At 39.5% G+C, this 21,724-nt stretch overlaps 1 protein-coding gene across 10 annotated transcripts in view; it reads right to left on the bottom strand.

Annotated features, from left to right (window-relative positions):
* Nucleotides 1–9,728: 9,728 nt before the first annotated feature.
* LOC111262636 (peptidylglycine alpha-amidating monooxygenase) overlaps nucleotides 9,729–21,724 on the bottom strand; it is a 65,800-nt gene continuing 53,804 nt past the window's right edge. For 3 of the 10 annotated variants that reach the window (XM_086969243.1, XM_086969247.1, XM_086969254.1), the window contains 3 exons: nucleotides 18,619–18,652; nucleotides 17,439–17,510; nucleotides 16,179–17,019 (listed from right to left, as the gene is read on the bottom strand). The gene's annotated coding sequence lies outside the window, so the exon portion shown is untranslated. Of the gene's footprint in view, nucleotides 13,210–16,178; nucleotides 17,020–17,438; nucleotides 17,511–17,759; nucleotides 17,847–18,618; nucleotides 18,653–21,724 lie in introns of those variants that run through there. The other 7 variants (XM_086969244.1, XM_086969248.1, XM_086969245.1 and 4 more) reach the window with 5 other exon arrangements.

Raw genomic sequence — 21,724 nt, 5'->3', positions numbered from 1 at the left:
GATGGTGGCGTCTTCACTTCTCCAACGAGGTGCAGCTAGTAAATATGCCAGCATTCAGGCCATCTATGGACTACAAATAATCTAGGTTATTTAAAGAAGGATAAAGCGGATGAGGAATAGAAGTTAGAAGACTGATCCACAATGTTTGTACTGTTTATTTTCCTGATAATTTATTTATACATGGCTCAAGCTATAGTAAATACCAATATCTAGCCTGCTCTAGTTATTCTAACCCGGTACTCTTCTGCAGTTATTTCATCAGCTTGTTCGCTCTGACGATTACTAGGCTTTTTTTAGCATTGGCTAACTGACATTATTTCCAGGGCGCACCTGAATAGGGTCAACTGGCCCCTGAGGGACGTACCTGAATCAAATTGGCCCTTGGCCAACTATAATGGATATTGCGATCGCTAGAGTAGACGAACCTATTGACCATATTACTGGGATATTATCCAAAGCTAGAATTAGGCCTGTACATGTTCCATGACTTTATCTAGGCCTAGGTGTTTTTATTTCCTTATAATAAGTAGTTGTGTATATCAAAGATTTAATTTTACATCGTTTCACGCTTAACGTATTGACTTTGTCGACACTGATGTTTAAGGATTTGTTCATACACTTTTTTTTATTAATATATACTTTCATTTGTCTACTATTGACTATTTGATAAGCCTCGGTTATCATATCCGCCTTATATCTGGAACGATACCTTTTTCCCTTTTTGAATTATATTTTTTGATATTATTTTCATTTACTTTTTTGACATTTGGCATTGCTCCTTCAAGATAAAATAACTATTCCGTGGATGAAAGTAATTTCTACATTAATCGCTTCGATGTTCGAACGGACATCCATGGGAAATTCTCTCAAAAAAACAAAAAAGGAGTGGAGTTTTCTCTATTTTCACTAAGAAATGTCTATTCTAGGTATATGGACATGTATGGCGTCTTAAGTCAGCCAAAATCTTTTTACATAGAACACCATGTGAAGTTTTCCTTTTCCAAACAGCAGTTTCGTAAAAAGTGAAATTTACATAGATTAACATGTAATGTGTTCGATCCATGGAGAGTCCCAGATTACTATGAAGTCAAACCCTTTTACATATATTTCTATGTAAAAAAATCACAATCAAAATTAAAAAGTCTTGTTTATGTAAAAAATCAGCGTTCTAAACCGTTCTAAATTTACTCGAGCCGAATTTTCATCTTATCACCGTATGGGAGAAATAGCTACCATTTTTGCTTTTGTGTTTTTTGCGCCAGTAGATTCGTATAACGAATAAAAACATATATTTTATATTACTCAGCGTGTCGGGATCATTTAAAGAAGAATCTTTTTAACATGGATTTCCGTGTGCACATTCTGCTGCTATTTTTCTAGGAGAGGAAATGTTCAACGTGAATAAGCCCCTTTAACTTAAACTCTATCTCAGCCCCCACAACGTCCTACAGACATATATAGATGAACATTTCCTTTTCAGAATTACCTTCTACATTACTTATTGTAGAATGTAAAAAACTAAAGAGGCTGAAAAAACCAAACAGGTTTTTAAAACGGGGTGGGCATATGTATACGGTAGGAACAGGTGAAATAAACTCCTCCAAGAAAAGAAGCATTTATCTAATCAAGTTCCTGTTTCTAGGCGCAGATCTTCCCGGAATAATCGGTTTTGAGTTTGACAAACAAGCTGACAAAGATAATTTTAACTGTATCTTTAGATAGATTCTCAAATCTGCGGACAGCTCTTTTCAAGTAGACAACTTCCAGTATTGTTACTGCATGAAAAACATCTTTGTGACTTATGTCCATATGATTATCATGAGTATGATACCTTCTCCATGTAATAAAAATATTTCGCCCGTATTTCGAATCTCTTCCTAACGTCTCTACGCAGCTGCGTATCTCTATGAAGAATCCTTTCATTTGCCATTACGGCTAAACGGTGGATTCCACGGTATCGCATGAATCAAATTATATGGCTAATAAAATAGCTTATACCAGTGCCATAGGTCATTTCCACTATGCGGTGGAGTAGTACACATCGTAAGTGTGACGAGACAATTCAATCTGATGATTCCTCAACTTAATTGTATGGATAGATCGTTATCTTAATTGCTAAACAACGCCTACTCTCTAACATTTTCAAAAATATAAAAAGCGCGATTTTGTAAGAATAGCTTTGTGTTCGCGATAATTCGATTTCGATGAAGAACCTGTTTTCGTACTGTACACAGAGGGACGTAACGTAAACAGAAAATGCGAAACGAAAGGGGTTTAACAAATTACGATCTAACACTTTGCGATACAGTTCAGGCTCGCCTTGCCATGTATCGTCTTAGAAGCAGTGAACTTAAATTACTTTATCGAGTATACTATACGAGTATCTCGAGTATATCTCGAGTATACCTTTTTAAACCCAATACTCAGTTAAAAACAAGATATCACCGGGTCAAAATTTTAGATAAACGAAACATAATCTGTGGACTTCATCCCGTCGAAGAACCTGCTCCGCTCTGCGTGGGCCACATAGCACAAAGGCGTATGGTTCATGTAAATAATCTTTTAGAGTATGTCAGTACTGATAGACTTGGAACGTAGCCTTCCATAGTACTTATACCTCTACATTATAATGGAAATTACGAAAGTAGCATATTGTGCTTTTTGCAACTAATAAGCTATCTTATTGCAAGCACATACAGGTACTGTTTCAGATATCGTGCATAATGCACGTAACGCTCATATATCCTGCATGGTTATGACTTACAAGTGTCATAGCATGAGTAGTAGGCGGACAATTATATCTAGTATTCGTTATTGTCGGATGAAGATTCGACGATACGAGAGGTAGGTTATAATTGCGTGCAGTGGTGTTGTCGTCGTACTACCAGCGGCTGAATAGAAAACGCGCACGTTTAAGCCATCGGCCGTTCGACTGACCTGTGCTGGGCACGATAGCAGCATCGCTGGCATATTACACGTTATAGCAGCTCATATTGGCCGTTATCAAAGCCTGGAACTATTCGGTTCGTCGGTGACAAACGGCGATAATCGAAGACGCTGATAGTTCGCGACGGTTCTGGTCATGAGAAACTGGCATAGTCGAAAAAGCTCACCTCTCTTTTAATTAGCTGTTGACTCATACCAACGAATAAAAAAACTCAACAAACACGTGGCAGAATTTTTAACTCCGCAAACCTAATGGGTTATCACCCAGCGAGACTGATGCAAGGAACTATAGCGGTATCTGTCGAGGTAAACGGGTTTAGGAGACGGGGAGAGCTCTAGTAGAGATTAGGTAAAAACGTGAAGCTTATTGAAGCACCCAATATTCGTACTGAACTGGTTTAACAAACTAACAAATTCCTAGTAATTACTCGAAACTGGTTTTTCACGAGCGTCGCTCTGCCAGCCAATTTTGCCTCATCGGACCTCGGATCCTCGGCTAGACTAAGCAAGTAGAACGACACTGCTGATTATCCGATTCGTTACGTCGTATCCGGTCAGTTATTGTACAAGGATTGACTAGCGAATTAGTTGGAAAGCAATGGCCCTGACTTCGCCTACATCGCAGTAACAGCCATTGCTAAACGAGTGTTTTCGAAACAGGCTCACTCAGTCTGCCATCATCAAGTTACCGAAATCTAGAAATGGAATCACTGACAGTTCAGTGAATTGCTCCGTAAGCACACCTCATAGTTGGTAGTAAGCAAAAGCTTCGACACTTCGGACTAGTAGGCTGGTTTAAGTTAACTTAAATACGATTTAACATTAGTGCAGCATTTATCAGTGCATAGGTGTCGTGCAAGTTGACAAAACAATAATTCTGCCTTGCTGTACGAGGACTGCTAATTGCAGTTCTTACGTTATATATGTGAATTAGGATTATGACGATGTCTAATGGGCTTTCCCTTACGATCAATATAAACCATGCAACTTTCGACTATATTACCTTCGTCCGTAAGAGGCCCGTCCTGGGGAGCCTCGTAGTATTTAGCTTGTTTTTGGGAAAACTTTGCGATTGGATGAATAAAGAGACCGTAGAGGTAATGGACTACTGAGAACACGTATACCTACCAAGTTTATAATCTATGCTTGTAAAACCGTTTTTGTTTATAAGCCTAGTTATCCTGACCGCCTGATTGACGTATGTGTGGCTGCTGGCAGTAATACAAACTAACGATCTGTTACCGTTGAAAAATACAAGCATTTCCAGCATCTGGAGCTGCATGCGATAGGTGGAGGGAGAAAGGGAGGCGGAGTGGAGGGAAACATGTAGAAACGTTTAATGCAGTGCCCACTTCTTAATTTGATACGCAATACCCTCCAAATTCTGAATGTATATAAATCTTGCTACGGCCTAAATAAGCACATCACTCATTAGTATTTTTTATAGATATTTTTTAGTTGACGTTTACTCTTATCTACTAACAATATAGAAGTATTAAGGCCGATATGTATTAGTAAACATTACAGTGTCAGTCATCTAATGGTTCAGTCTAAGATGTAGAAGATCGATACAGATAAAAGCTCCGCTTGAAAACACTCTATATCTGACATGAACAAATTTTCATCTTCTTCTCACCTATATATCAGAAGCACATGTGTGTTGATTCGTGGTTTATGAAACTTGCTAGAAGCCATCTTGGGCCTCGCATGCTCGTGGATTTATTCACGTAATGATAATGGCTATCGTGCTTTCCCTACTATCTTTTAATAGATAGTGAAAATGTGTTACCGTCGGTACCATGGGCCACTATTTTTGCCATTCTTACTACGTCACAATGCGCATGTCTTATTATATTTTGATGCTGCCCTCGAAACAATATACTATCCTAATTTTTTTTGTCCGTTCGAAACGTTGGCGAGAGCTAGCCTCTTCGACCGTAATTTTCTTCTAGAAATCGCGGCTGAGTTGACGTCACAGCTGAGACAGCTGGCTGAAAACGACAAGGCAGCGTGATTTTAGGCAATACAATTTGTTTGAATGAAAAGACCTAATACATATTTACTCCCTGCTGAAGAATCGTTTACAGGGTATCAAAAGATCTCGACTACCTACATACGTAGGCTGTAATGTTTAAAAGTGATTTATTATTCTCGCAAAAAATGCTGCAACGGATTCATTGCCCAATAAAAACCTGTACAGTCCGTTGGCGGCAGTTTAAGGCAATGACGTTTTGTGACTAGATATTAATAAAAAAAAAAAAATAATAATTATATCATAGGACGCATGTCATCATAGTCTACATATGAAAATCGAAAGTAGATTTGTTGAAACATGTCACCGACAAAGTCGCTATCAGTGACGCTTACTCTTCTAGTATAACCAGCAAGAAACATACGAAGTTAGCCAACGACTTCAATCGTAGCCCAAACTCTGGAGAACTAAATGGCAACAATTTGTAACCATTTTGGTAACAGTTGATCGTGAAGGAGCACAAGGCCGGTCTTTAGGTGAGAGCAGCTATACAGCGAAAGTCCTGCCTAGCGTAAATCGACACGATAAGATCTACTTGGTGGGAAGCGTTTAACGGAATGAAACTTACGAATTCCTAGCACAGTAGGCCAAATAGGACTATACCATTCTCCGCATAACGAAATGACCTGAAGAATCGGAAAAACTCGAACGGAGAAAGGTGGGAATAAGCACCTCCATAATCTGACGCACGTATCTTTCACATCCACGCAATTATGATTCCGAGCTGAACAGCTTGGATACCAGGACGTGCCTAAAAACAGCAGGCAGCGCCATCGCTTTCCACCGGACACGCTTTGAACAACGTAACATGAAATTGCTATTGAAGGCGGAAAGACATTAGATAGTTTACTCTGATAAACGAAACAGTTTGGTTTTTCGTTATCATAATTGCCCTCGAAATCAATCTTACAAACTATACACGTTATTTATTTCCAGTCGTATAAATAGTTAATTTCACCATGAAGATACTGTTTCGATAGAGTAGACAAGCTACTATTCATTTTTAGCGTATGGCCTAGATGGTTGAGATCCCGCCGCGCGCGACGTCTGTATACTCATCGCATAACGTACAACGCTAATTACGCTAACGTGTATTAGGTAAACCTAGCTTTGTTAGTCATTGTTATTGCAGAGAAATAGAGCAACTGAGGACCAGCAAATAAATCTTACACATTCTGTGAACCACATTAAGTCTGAGATCATATTCGATAGCCGGTCTGATATAGAGTTAGGATGGCCATACGTTCATTTGTTTCAAGAGTTACATCAGTCCTCTCTTCGTTTTCTTCGTCTTAAGGACACGAAACTCTAGCGTCGCACATAAATGACAGCCGGTGTGTGAATCTAAAAAAAAATACTTAGCATACATTGATTGAACCCGATCTGAAGACGCATAGATAAAATTTCTTTAAGTGCGGTTTACCTAAAATCATGACTCTCAAACGTCATAGATAAACATATCCTTCTGATAGATAATGGCCTGGTCAGCTCAACGTATGTGTCCTACATAGCGCGTCCAACGTATGGGATCAGTAAAGATGAATTTATTATCTGACAGATTTCGACCGCAAAGAGCATGTTGTTTCAGGACAAAAGCATTAGATGATAAACAGAGTATGGTGATGTATACTTCTAAATACGAAACAGGCGTTTTTGCGTATGTATTTCATATTCTATAGTTCAAAAAAAGCGAGCACTCAAAGCTTTTGTATTCCACGGTAGCGCCCTAAAGGCGAACTATAATGTAAAATGTAATGGATACATTGTTGCATTTTGTAAGCGGGGCATGCGTGCAAACCTTTGGCAAAGTTTCACATTTCTTGTATTTTTATGAACGTAAATATTTACTAGAGGATAATAGACCTATCCCATGGTGTAACAAGAAATGCTAGCATCATTCATGTTATTTTTGGTAAAAGCATTGAGCAGAGTTTAAGTTGACGACTCATGCTATATCTGCAATTGTTCTAAATCTAATTAAGCAATACTGGAACGTTTTCTGCAGAGTGACACCGGCAAGACCCCTTAGAAATTCGACTAAAATAGAAATTCTCTGTGTAAACAAATAATTTTTGCCAGATGGGCCGCTGGATGGTGTGATTCATCTACAAATGCTTCGGAAAAATAATACAAAGTCACTGACAATTTCTCTTGGAAAGCTCGCAAATATAAAAACTCGACGGAGCGTATGTGAGAACCATATGGAAAAATCAGCACCAAGTAGTTGTTATTATTAGATGGTCTATATTCTTTTTAAAGCTGGCAGTTCTTACTTGGTAGAGGCAGTCCGTAAGCTCACTGTCGCAGACAGCTTTCTTTACCAGACCAACTCCGCAACCACGATATCCGCTAAGTTCCAATTAGCACTTACCAACTATAGACACGCCTATCGTCTTCCTTTCACCGTCTTCAATAATTTAGTCTATCTAGTAAAGAGCGTGTATTAGTAAGGCATATAAATATGTAGATATGCTAGCATTTGTTAAAACATTCGCCTTGCTCGAAAACTATGGATAACTTATTATCATACTAATTTGCCTTAACTGCAATGCCTGACATGATATCTTACAGAACTTAATTTTCTACTACTTGCAAATACACTTCTTCCATGGCTCATCATACCTCTATGTCTCGCAAACGGAATAGTGAAATCTGTGCACTGCAAATCCGGTGGCTACATAATAGTTGTTTTTGTTAGAGCATATCTGATAGTAACAAGTAGCCACTGGCGACGTGAAAAACGTAGGATCGACTTTAACTTACGTCTATCTATGGAAGCATGATAAGTCAGTTGAACGTTTTATAGATATTCTCAGCGAATAAACTGTCGGCCAACGGACACGCTAGACCGTTTCAAGTTGAAACGGCTAGCGCGTCCGTTGTCCGGCTACTAATTCTAGGAACACGAGTATCACTGCTATATATCGAATGCCAATTTTTCCGCAGATTACCTAAACACTGCAAATGGCAGTCGGTCCCATCTTCAAATTGGCTGTAATATTTATCGATAGCTTTCGCGGTTTTCCGACAAGGGCAACTGCTATCATCACTCTTCTAACTTAACATATGTCGGCTTAATTTTTAGCAAACATGTGGAAGTACAGCATAACATACATCGGGAAAGATCATACCAGCTGTATGTGCCATTTTTTTTTTATATATCAAACGTGTCCCAAACTATAGAACTATAGAAAGTGTCTGCTTTTGATACCATGTTGTAGCTAATTAGATATACTAAGAACGTGTATATTGCAAGGGTCAGTTCAGAGCTACCCCGCTTCAGACTGACGTAGGTCTATAAACGTGCTCCGGCAGTAGACTAAGTCGAAAATGTAACTGGCCTGAACACGAAATCTTCAGACAAATACAACATTGAACTGATTTGTACCTTGCATACGTCTGGGTACTGAATGAGCGTATTGCTACATGCAGAAACAAATGTATGGAGTGTCCAAGGTGAACAAGTGAAGGTTCTTTGTTTCCTTATTCTATTTTAAGTTAAAATATGGTGCAACCCGGGTTCCAGAACTGGAACGGTATTCAGAATAACCAAGAAGAAACCCTGCATTAAGCCCTACAATCTACGAAATAGAAATATCAAGAGACTTTTCACTTGAATCAAGCCTGAACTTTAAAGTATAACCTGGTATGCCAAGCTGTATGATTGTCTAGTAACAAAATGGAAAATAAATAACCACGATTATGTCAGCTCTAGCCCTCTAATGTGTTAGTCCAAATGTAGTGAAAGCAGACGTAGTTAGATCTGTACTTCAATGAAAAAAATAGTAAATTTACTTTTCGAGTACTCGCTTTTTACGTCGTCCCTCGGGATACGTCCAATAGCTGCGCTTAACCGATAATTTATCAAGCTTCCTATAATTTGATGCGGTTCCATTCAGCTTTTCGAGTGAAATTTTTCGAGGGGATTTTTCAATCAGCTATACACAGAGAACTTTATTTATTTTAGGCTCGATCTGCTATTATTATTATTAGCATGTATCGGCCTGTCCGTTCATACTAGCAAGTTTATATTACACTAGTAAGTATACGAGCTCTAAATTGTTTTCAAGTGTTTTGAAGTGTTTGATTGTCCATTTAAAAGAGCCCGCTCAAGTGGCCTAAGCCCACATGGAAAACTAAAGAACTCTAGAGGCCCTAGGTAATAGATTCGCAAATATTTAAAAATAGGTCCCAGTTGTGTTTTATGTATGGCTTTTCTTTTACTAGTAGTGTGTAGAAAAAACAGTAGAAAAAATCATCACACTGCAAACAGGCTTCTCATTGAAAAACGTACGAGCACGTCCGACTGAAAACAATCGTACTATTTTCCTATTTTGTTTCTCTTTTTTTTCTTCTTCTTAATATTGATTTTGTTCAAAGAAAGCATTCACTAGCTTGTAACTAGTAATACAATATAAATACAGAGAATTTGACTTGACTAATTATAGTCATAATTGGAGATCAGGAAGGCGAAATCCCTTCCGAATTGTTGTGATACTAGGCGCGTTAAGCCATTGCCTGTCAAATATTGTTGCCTTACGATTCTGTTTCTCCTCATATGTTCTGCTATCAAGGCTAGATGTATACATTTTACATAGAAGCCTTATCTAGAAACGGTTTAGATATAATTGTTTTTGCAGGCTAGATGAAAGTGTCTCTTCTCCTATCTTCTTGAGCCTATTTATGCAGATGAGTTTACTTCGAAGGACCCGTTGAGACGAACGAAGAGGTAAAAAACGATTTACGAAACTCAATCGAGATCATTCTTTATTTTAATTGGATTTGGTAACAATATATAAATGTAAATTTGTACAACATATTGAAGTTACAAAAAAATAGCTGCACCTGAAAAATGTTTTCGCTAAAAGCAAGCTAGTTTTATTTGCTCAGCGTGCATATTATTGGGGTGAGCCTTTTTCATTTAAAATTATGTACAGTGTATCAACTTTCTGCGGGTGAATCAGGGGCAATACAACGAAATAGTAAAAAGCCTTGCAAACGGTCTAGTATTTGGCAAGCATGTAAAAGCGTAGATCTTTGATGCGTCATCCAGAACCTCATTTCCTATTCTGAGACCTCTTTGGACATTACTATAGGATCCGTAGGGTGTGTGCTCGATTTCGCGGCCCCGCAGACTCTCTCAGAGTCCTTCCGGTCTTGTCGCGCTCCGACTGTTATGGCACAAGCCAAGTACCCCCCCGGCCATCTGTTAAGAGGTTAATGTGTAACTTCAGTTTGTGATTAGCGCGACTCGTTTCCAGGTATTTCCTAAAGAAGTCCGTGGATTTTAACCGCAATACTCATTAAATGTTCATCTATGGCGTCTGTATTTACTTTATTACTACATCCTTTAACAAGTGCCACCTGGCGTTAACGCTTGTTGTCGTACCTAATATGCGGTATGCAGTATGGCTATCGGTTTACTGCATGAGACATTTTCATATGCTCCTGTACCTCAATAGGCCAGAAAGGTCGTTTTAACGAATGGTTTGTACCAGAATTCCAGCTGACATGGCATTTCGTTACGAAGTTCATTATTTTCTACTTTCAGACGAATGCGATTGATGCCGGCGTTCGTTTTCATGTGACTTTTCACCTTCTAATTTCCTCATCTTTACTTGCGCGTCTACTGTGTTCTTCGAATTGTCTACATCGGTACAAATCATCGTTGTTCTAATTAGGTCATCCGACCGATGGCTATGCATTTTTTGCCCCCTTGCTTGGGAGTCGACTAGGGCCAAGCAAACAATATATATATATATATCTACGATAGTCGAATACCAGCTTCCGATAAAGCAAACTGACCCTGAATTCTAAGAAGCAAAGAGTTGTCGACCTGTATATCGTAACAGATGGTCGGATCGGACCCCCTGTAACAGTTTGCGTAACGTATCCTTATTCAAACATTGTTTTCGAGTAATGTAGCAATACACTTACGTAGATAGCTCAGAATAAACAATGATATTGTCTTGTCTGACTTACTATTATTTGCAGCCGATGTTTGTTACTCATAAGCTCTTCGAGCCAATATTCGCGTAGATACTTTCGCTAAAAATAACATAGAAATAAGTAACTTGCTCAAAGAGTTTAGTAACTGATAATCAAATCGGTTTCATTACGACCCACTTCTACGTCGCTGGTCGGCGTTGCAACTTAGTAGGGGGTTTTACTTGAATTATTATGAAAATTTACATTGGACGCTCTTTGATAAAGTTTGATAAAGTCGTTCTATATTTATTTACGATTTGAACTATATATATATATATATATATATATACATATATATGAATTGAAACAAAGCGAGACCATCGACATCCAGCTAGTAATCGGTAGTTTAGCCGGCTAGAGTAGAAGATCATTAAAGCCTTAGCGACCGCTTTAGGGAAACTGGTAATTACTGTCACATAGCTAATTAACTAGTTTTAAATAGTGTTTTTTAATTTGACATAATTGCAATATATGTTCCTTAACCTCAAGGAAACTTTATTCTGACCCATCATCTATGCTAGTGATCTGAACGTGAGCATACTCCTAGTTATTATACGATTGAAGTGAAACAATAGGTGGGGTCGTTTAGTTGATACGGTCACCTATGGTTTATGAGAAGCTGATGTGATGAAATAGACGTTATCGTTATCCTATTGGTCGATAATAAATTTCCGTCTCTGGAAATATTTTTCACTGTTTCGTTGTGAACGATATTCAGTCGGATATGAAAAGTCTACTCGTAGTGACGTATAGTGTATTTTCGAAAAACTTCGGGTAGACTATAGGGGACTAATGCGTGGAGTCAGCAATAGAGATCAGTTACAGCAAAGACGAAACGTAGATTTCATCATTTTTCTGATACTGAATAGAAAACGGCTAGTGAAGCGGCGGGCGCGTATATATAGATATGATCAGGGGGTAATTATGTACTAATCTAACAATAAAACATTAATAAATGTTACATAATAGTATGCTCGTTTGGCTATAAATGAGGATGCATCATCTTATCCATTACCTAATTTTCATTGATTCACAGATACTGACACAGAAAGATCCATGGCAACATTGACAGCCTTTCAAATGTTATCAAATTCACTTCCGACAAAGAACCAATATAGTATAAAATACTAAACAACATCTCTATATAGAGTTTTAGATAATCACACTGTGAGGTTCCACGTTCTTAGATACGTTTCGTTTCTTGAACGTTTAACACGTTGCTCAATGTTGTTATTACTACTATATCTTAAGTAAAAAAAAATAAAGCGAAACTTAAATACGTACATTTGCTAATTTAAATGATCAGATGGTTGCCTATGCATAGCTCTACAATAGCTGTTTGTAAATATCGATCCTTTGCGCACCGTGTACTTCTCTGGGTAGGACTACATCAACAAATCCAACAGAACTACGCGCATGACTCAAAGCTGCACAACATAATTCACGCAAATGTGTTTACATACTATGTTATGGAACAGTCCAACTAGCCTTGATTAGAAATCTCTAGCTTTAAAGGGCCTTGCAAACTGTGGCGCCCGTGTCTGTCAACCCCCCAAGTGAGAATTAAATAAGCCCTCCGCTTTGCTTTGGACGAGAGCTTCTCTTCGTACACAGGTCAAAACATGTTGTTTGAACAGATTACTGATACTCCACCGAATCTTACGCCAGCTGCCTTCCGGACGGTACAGTCGCTTGCTTCGAATGGCTGCCGTTTCTGTGCTTCTAGCCGCTAGTCGCCAGCTGGGCTTCAAGCGACAGTATCCTTCTTCGAACACCCACGTGTGCTGCTAGCTTTCTTCCCTTTCGCTTGTTACAACATTCAAACAATAGCCCTGTTACGGAATATTAGAAATATCACATGAAAGCGACATACACATAGTCCTATAATAGAAGGACGATTACGCTCGAACAGGTAGCGGTTACGAAACATCACGGGCGTCGTTAGGTGCGAGAAACTCGGTGTACTAATCAAAATGATCTCGACATAGTATAGTAGCTTTCTGTAACATTGCTATACACCGCCTGAATGGCACAGCTTCCGTGCAAACAGGGTGCAAAAAAACTGAGTATTGCTTATTGCCAGGCAGATGAAGCGGGAAGCGTCCTGAGGTCGTTGATGCGCTGGCGAAAACGATAATACATAATGATTTCAGATGCAATGGAGTAGAGTCTGCAGACATCTTGTTGAAGCCAAACAAGCAACGTGGGTTGTAACAGAGTCAGGAATCAGCCGCGTAACGATGCTAGACAAACGTTACCGAAACGGAGTGAAATATCAGTATAAATGTGGAGTTTTTTAAACCGGAGATGGTTTACCCTAATCTGCTCCCAACCTAAATGCTCATGGCTTGAATGCTAGATGTTGGGAAGCTATGAAATCATAGAGAGCTGGAAGAAACGGTGATTAACGAACCGGAACTTTTCTAAGAAATATCTTTTACAACATTGATACGTGATAGAATAATAGAAGTGTTTCATACATGCTTACCTATACGTTTGTTTTTATCTTAAAGTGAATTGGTTCCAAGCATCTTCGGCTGGTCTTTAAAAATCGGACTACGAAAAAACCATGCTACTGTCAATACGATTTGTTTGTTAGCACAGACATTATTGCCCTAATATAATATTATTATCCGTCATATATTTTCACAGGTGTATAAACAAAATTCCGTTTTGGATGGGCAGATACGAACATTTTTAACTGGCACGCGGATAATAGGATAATGATGTGAAGTTACAGATGTTCACAGTTTAACAAAAGCGATGAATCAGATGATGATGCATACTGGTGTGATAACTTACTTTCCAGTTGATACGTTGCCGACGGAAATAGTACGTAAAAAATTTAGATTCGCTAATAGTTGACGCATTGCAGAACAACATACACAATGTTGGCCGCTATACCGTAACGTAACATTGATTAAGAAATTCTCCGTCCCTAAATTTGGAGAAAGAAACATACACTAGCTAACTATTTGTCTAGGCACAGCATGTGAAGGCATCAATTAATGTCAATTTGATAAACTTGTACGCTTCCTACACCCGGTCGTTGAACCGATACGAATGTGTTCCGTAACAGTCGGTACGACTGTTACGTTTATCCTACATGGCGCCTGATCTGATATAACAATCGACAGGACGAATGGGGCTGTCGAGTAGCTCCGCTGGATTTGGGCATCAGTAACGTGTACCAAATCACATTACACATACAACCGAACACGATCTGTCGACATCGGCATACTGCATAGAGCACCCGAGATGAACTCTGCACCACAATGGACGTTCAGTATAACGGGCAGATAGCCTGAGGTGACACGACCAGATATATGTAGAAATGGTCGTACTGATGAGCTACCCATTGTAGCAGCAAAAGTAACAGGCTTTAGCTTGTTTTCAACGTCCCTGACAGATGTCGACGTGAATTTGATCTGTCTTATGTTTAGCTTATGCTGTCTAGAATATTGGCCGTAACGAAATACCTCCATGCGCCCTGACATCTATGAATTGTCTATACTGTTATAACGTTCCCTTAACTTGGTCGAGATCCCATACGGGAGAAACAATTCATTAGGTTATGTACGACACATAGTGCTATAATTAGGTTGGCCCTGACACGGGAGCTAGTTGATACGGCGGCACAATGACTAGACAGTCAGCAAATTTCACAACAACTATCATTCCCCTTCTGACCTACAAAGGAGACAGGCCTTCGACCAATCGACTGTCGACATCGATGCTCAGCTGAGAAAACCGAAGCCGACCGGGCTTGTTTGTGCAGCGCCAAACGAAGTACTGTCACAATGTGTCCTTCACGCAGGGATCCATCGTACTTAGCTTGCCCATGCGGTAAAATGGTACGGTGAAGCAAAAAGAAAAACTTACGGCAATACATTTAGTCGAAACATGCCCCAGCTAAATAAATAGACTAATGCTGCATATCTATTGATATAAGCTGTATGTATAACTATGGATAAATGTTCTAGTGAACAAGCCGTGCATTTGAATAGATTCGAATAGGACTAAGGGTGCTGACGTTTTTTCTCCTTTTTAATAGAAACAGTAGTACTTTCCTGTTTCATATTTTTTCCTAACCGTTTTTTCCGAACTAACTTAGAGAGATAAGTGAGCAAAAATATTTAGCAGTAAAAGAAACAGCTAGGGGTCCATAAGCTTTGTATTTCCTATGAATGCTCTTTAGCTTATGCTGTACTGGTAGGTGATGTTTCCAATATCTAACGAATATTTGCTCGTTTCGACCGTTAGCCGCCTAGTCACCCAACACTTTACGGAATATTACGGTAGTTTATCCTGGTCTTCCAGGTCGGATTGGAATTGATTTTCCAGCTACCGGTAATGAATTCTGTGGCTTGGGAACCGAGTAACTGTTACTAGGACGCCAAGGAAGATCTCCGGGTTTCGGGCTGTATGAAGAACTAATCAAGAAGATAATTTTGTTTGCTCCATAATCTGCCCTCGGATCGATCGACAAGATCAGCAAGGTTTTCACGTTCAGCGAGATTAATACTCATATCTACTAGCATCCACGAAAAAGTCGAAGACACGATTGACTTGCGTGTCTCTACCGTTCTCGTTTGTGCTTAATGGCCTATTCACCTGTGACAATATTTGAATCCAATTTCGATAGTGTACAATGGGTTTATGAATCTTTTTTTTTGTTAAAATAAAGAGCCAACAATACGCGAATATACCCTTTTGGCTCGAGCGTATTTAAATAGAATCTATACGCAGCTTGGTTTATTTAATAAGCGTACAAATTCACCATTAATAGCTAGCTAGCTAGCTAGCTAGCTAGCTACAACGGACCAGTTGCCGTGAGAGGTCGAACGCTGTCATACAGTGCACGTGCTTTACCTCTCTGCATTAATCCTGCTTGCTTAATGCGAAGTTTCTTCGTCATTGTTTCTATTTGTTGTTGATAGAACGCTCGAGCCGTAGACGACGATACTAGACAACAATCCCATTAACCTACTGAATATCCACATACAAATGTAACTGTCTGCGATTATCGTAGAGAATCTATTTTTCACAATTTGGTGTAAGAATGTATTCGTAAAAACACGTAGAAGCCTGTTCAAATCGTGTGTCACATTTTTTTTTGCATTACTTGACCGATGTGAGCAAGTATGACTGTTTCTATATACATACATACATACATGCATAAAACCTCGATGGGCAAAAACAACTGCGCACATTGAGATAGCTCGGATTCTATCGCTACCCTCGACTCTTTATTACTCTGCTCCTCACAAAATGTCTAGCGGAACCCGTATCTGAGTACAAATATCCAACCTGGATCTTTTGAACCAGCGGCCTCCAGTGTTCCTACTAGTGGAACCTACATCGAACATAGAATTTATGGGGTGAGCTGTCTTCGTGCTTGTCGTTCCAGAACGAAGATGATAGGCGTAAACAGTTCGACCTTGTGATTTTTCATGGCTCACTACAACTCGATCGCTGAATGGCAATTGGCCCGTAAACGATCTCACGTCTTGAAGCGTGCATCTCGTTGCGTCCGAAGCGCAAAAATGAAATACAGTCATTTTAAAGGCTAGCTAAATATTCATAGTGAACAACCTAATGCATTGACGGTAGCTCCTCTGGCTAATCTGGATAATATCGGATCTGTGACTAATCCGGAATGTTGTGTCAACGAATAACATAATTTCCAATAGTATATCGAGAAACAACACTTTCATAAACAAACGAGTCAACAACCTGTTATATGTTGATTTAGGACAGGGTGCCGCGTAATTATGCCCCGCGCTATTATATAATTATTATGTATTTTCAATGCAGCGATACTTGCGCGAGAGCAAGCGTACCAATTATTTGTATTCGAGCAATTCGTATTGATTATACGGTTCAGTATTACCAAGTCTTCAGCTAACTCAGCGTTTAATCCACTCCATGCCGAGTTTCTAAATGAGCGCCTCAGTGATGAATCTTTGACGGGTAGAGACGCGTTAACCAAGCCGCCAGGTCCGATTTCGACTATTTTTTTGCTTTTAGGCCAGCTTTTCTCACGACGTAGCCTGCTCAATATTAAAAAAACACACACACACACACACACACAGACTTTAGAAGCATTATTTGCATTTGGTTACGCCAACAAGGGCGAAGAGACAAATCAGTTTACAATTAAAAACGCACTTGAAAAAAGCTGAACAAATATGCAAGTGTCTACGGTCGTACACTGTTGATATAAGAGTATGAACAAGACCTGATATTTGTCGAAGCCAATAAAAACACAACTCGGACAGGCGCTACGAGGTGCATTGTGTGGATTTACATGCGCCTCGTCCATTGTGGTTTAGCCGTTGCATCTCTTGGCTCCACCGTTGGTTTCAGTGGACACACGCTGAACTATGTCCGCGCAGAACAGTAAAGGCACCCATTCATAAACAAGTATTATAGTTAAAGCAAAAGTGTTTCAAAATGGACCAATACTCACAGACATGCAAGTCATTTACGTTTGAAGCACCACGAGACACAAAGAAGAAGAGGGCTATCTTCATAGGCATATCTGTATACGGTAACAGTAACCACATGTAACAACACAATTATCACTAAATCGTGTTAGATATAGACAAATTTATGTCAGTCATTTTTGTGTATGAACGTATCTAGGCGGTATATTCAAATTAATGGGCCTGGTCAAAGAAAATTCTCATTGAAGTACTGCAGTGTATGACGTTCTTCGGTTCCTGATCCATATAATACCACGTTTTGTACAGATGCACGTAACTTCTAGCAAACTAAAAACCTAACGCACCACGTAAAATACGGCCAAATCTAGATGCTGCAAAGCGCGCATATCAACAACACGGTACAGCAATGCTCTCCAGTTGAACACGAGCGTCTGTAAACATTTTTAGTGAACTTCAGGTAATTCATGTTGTGGCGCACGGAAATATAGAATGAGAAACACATTCTAATGACGGTTAATCAAACGTTCCCTGCTTATAGTTCGGTAAAAATTGCTTTATCGTACAAGCCTGAGGCTTCAACTGGGTATCAAAGCAACGTGGTCATAGATGCTCGGTGTCAATAGAACAACTGAAATGTCCGCCGACTTAGCTGTTCCGGCAGGTCTGAACGAAAGCCTCTTGGCATCCCTATTCCCCCACTGATGTTCAGCCATTAACCGAGTCTACATTCCCCAGTTCCCATTCAAGCCCCAACATACAGTAATATCGGCCAGTCCGCAAAGTAGTATAGGTCAAACTCGTTTGCGCTGTACACTTCCTTATCGTGCTACTATTAAGTCAAGTTATTATAGGCTTTTCGTTATCAAGATATTCCTGGTGATTAAAAATCGTCCGAACTAGGATCATAGCTAGGTCCTGTCAGAGGGGGATCTACGGAGGCTTCTTCGGCGACCCCAGAAATAGCTGCTTTTATAAGGGTATCTGGCTAAAGTAAAAATTAAAGCAACATTTTAATAATAGCTCGTACGATAGGTTAAAAAATAGTGCGTTATAGTTATTTCTGCTTGTGAGGCAAAACCCCACATGTAGACCCCGCTTTTAACTGCTAGGTAGGTGGTTAGGAAACCTTACGCACTTTTCCCCAGTCGATGTCAGCCACAAGTTTCAGCTGCACCTAGAAATAGGGTAAACGAATATACTTACGTCCTTGTATTCGAGTCCAGCCGTGTTCGACGACCTGTACAAGATCGGTTTCGAAAAAATGAAAAGCAGGTTAATTAATTACTCTAAGCTTTCACCGAATGTTTGCCTAAAATTTGGCAGCTTCTTACTTCTCTATTATCTATTTAAACAGGACAAAACGAAGCGCTCCTGTAATTCTCTGCTTGTCCAATCTTTGTCGCTCACCTAACATATACACACAAAGCCAATATTTTTTCGCAGTAACCTTTCTAGGTATAACATAACGAAAATAAAAACACTAAACGAATCCAGCCAGGTAGAATCCAGGCCGGTCACACCACGGAAGCGGCAGCGGAAACAATATCCTAAAATAAGTAATAGTAATAATAATAATAAGTAAAAAATAAAAATAAGTAATAAATAAAGCTTGTGACAAATCTCGCACTTTATGCAAATATCTAGCTGGCACCAGACATGCGAAGCTACTGAAGGCAATTTTCGTTTTTATTCCAGCTGCTTCGTCTGTCAATCTTCGTCTGCAAATACCTGTCAACACGTATCCATGCGGACCGAAATGTTTACCAACTATCGGCAGTCGAACATTGGCCGCGTTGTATACGCGTCGTGTACAGTGGAGCTGCTGCGGTCACGGCGGTAACAACGGCGCCAACAAATGCTACGAATTACTTTCTAAGCGCCCTGACAATCTGACTGCCACGTACTAATACCAAAAACGTAGCATCTAGGCCAGATAAGTTTTAGTTTAGTCTGTATTGGCTCGTTTTGAGGGTCGGAAAGGATCGCTGTTAAATAATTAATACTCAATGTAAATTCCGGACACCTTCTAGAGCATTGACTAATTATCTAAATAACAGAGATAATTTAAAATGTTGTATTAACTCAAATGGGTAACCGGTACAGTTGTTCTCATAATATTGGTCGACAGCTAACGGACAGTCAACTACGATAGGTTGTAAATAATAAAGATTGTCAAGCGTTAAGGTAATAAGCGATTATATTGAACAACTATTGTTTGGTATTATGCCCGATTTGGACGAAAAAGTATGAATCAACGGGTCGCACTAATGGGCTATAGCTATTCGTAAGACCGAATTTTCGTATAAGGAGTTGAATGCAAGCGGACTAAAAGCTGGCGGGTTCTGATCTTACAAAAAATGGGTTACACATTACTAACTAGAACATATGAAGCTCCATACCGCACATGTCGCGGTACTATAAAGCACGAGGCGATCGTTCACTGTACCAATAGCATTGTGATATAAACAACACGTAAAGAGATACACATTTGTTCGTTTCATCATTCACTAACGCTATACGTAATATTCTCCTCATCTTCGTTCAGATGATTCCGCATGTTCAATAACCCCCCTGCCAATTCACTTCTAAATGTTCCGCGCCATTTGAGCTGTTTCCATATCGAAATTCAGCCGGCTTAGCCGAATTTTTTTTTTCATTTTTACGCTGCGAAATCACGTTCACTATAAAATGAAAGAACTTTTATCGCTTGCCGAGAATCTTCATTAAGGAAAAAAAAAACTGAAGAGACACTGCTCTTTCTTCCATTTGTGTCAGTTGGCTTAACATATCAGGATGTCTCTTTCAGCTGGTTTAGTATGGCGAACATGGGGGTGACCAATGAGCGGACGGCTTTTCCTTATAGAAGTATATACAGCTTCACCCCTTGTTTTCATCCCCCGAGGCAGGCTATTACGTTTGGTTAGAAGGAGCTTTTTAGTAAAATATTTAATTGTTTCGTGTCGTTGCTGTCCACCTCACTTTCTTCTCAGCCGACTGCCAGCTTCGCAAAGTAAGCTTCCAGCAATGTACTTTCTTTAAACTAATAGATTTCTAGTTAAACCTAAATAAGCAGTCTTGTTGAGCATTTATGCTTACGTAAGGAAACTCAGGAACGTTTTTTAGCGATAATCATTATACAGGGGATCAAACATATATATATATTCATCTGTGCTTGGAAAAGCGCTTCAAAGTAATTAATAACAATACAATAATAATAAGAAAATAACTAACTCTTGTGAACATAAAATTGTAGTTTTTCCCGAACCAAAAGGCCTTTTAAAGGAGAAGGAAGCATATTTTTGCTGCCTTTTAAATCAATGGCCACACAAACGGATTTCTGTGACGGCAGTTGGCGGGGAGCTTAGCGTTCGCCGATGCGACATTTCGTTGGTTGCTCGGCTACTCGTAACTACGTCGATCCGATAGCTTAAGTTGTTGTCCTGTTCCGTTGTTCTCCTGCCAGCCGATGATGCACCTTGTTGTTACACATGTTGGCCCAAGAGGGGCACAATCGATGCAAGTGACATGTCGCTTTTGTTCTTCATTGTTTTAAATTATCATTTTTATTGATTGACTTAAATCGACGAAAAGTCTTCGGTATGTTCCTGCGAGTATACCATTTACAGTACAACAAAACGGCTCGAAACGTATCAACGATATCTGATTTCTTACAATACCTTCCGATTATTCTAGAGCTGCTTGTTCCATAGATATTTGCTTGTGCCATTCGAAACATAAAAATTATCTTAATATCGATCCTCTTTACAGAAACCTTCTAAGTAGGCAAAAAAAAGCAAACCCATTTCAAATTCATGTCTAGAACTCGTGAGTCCTTTTAACAGAAAAGAAGCAGCCGGACCATCTTGGAGACGACGCCTTAGCTGAACCACTCTGCAGTATGCCAGAAGACAGTATACCGCATCGTACAAATCCAACCGTTCGCGCACGTCGACCGAGAATTTAACTATTCGCATCGAATGTGTCTCAACGCTCCCTATAAAAATGGCAGGCCTTGCCTGATTTCCGATTACTTTCCGTGTGTCGGATTTTACTGCTCTTACTTGCGTCTAGGAAATCGTATGCACACAATATTATGTTTTTCAATTACCAATCGCTTTACGATCATTGGGTCTTCCTTTCCCGGAGAGATGACAGAGCGGAAGTTTCCGCGCGCGTCTCGTGGTAGAGAAGGTTGCCTGGTGCACAAAAATTTGACCGTTAAGGTATGACGGCTGTGTACATACCGTAAAAAAAAGGCTGCGACGAACGCACGTGCACGCGTGCTTTTAAATTGGTTGCTGCTGATAGA

This window comes from Varroa jacobsoni, unplaced genomic scaffold, assembly GCF_002532875.2.
Source record: "Varroa jacobsoni isolate VJ856 unplaced genomic scaffold, vjacob_1.0 scaffold_686, whole genome shotgun sequence".
Classification (NCBI taxonomy): Eukaryota; Metazoa; Arthropoda; class Arachnida; order Mesostigmata; family Varroidae; genus Varroa; species Varroa jacobsoni.
The sequence above is the reverse complement of the archived record's forward strand: the minus strand, read 5'-3'. Positions and strand labels throughout refer to the sequence as shown.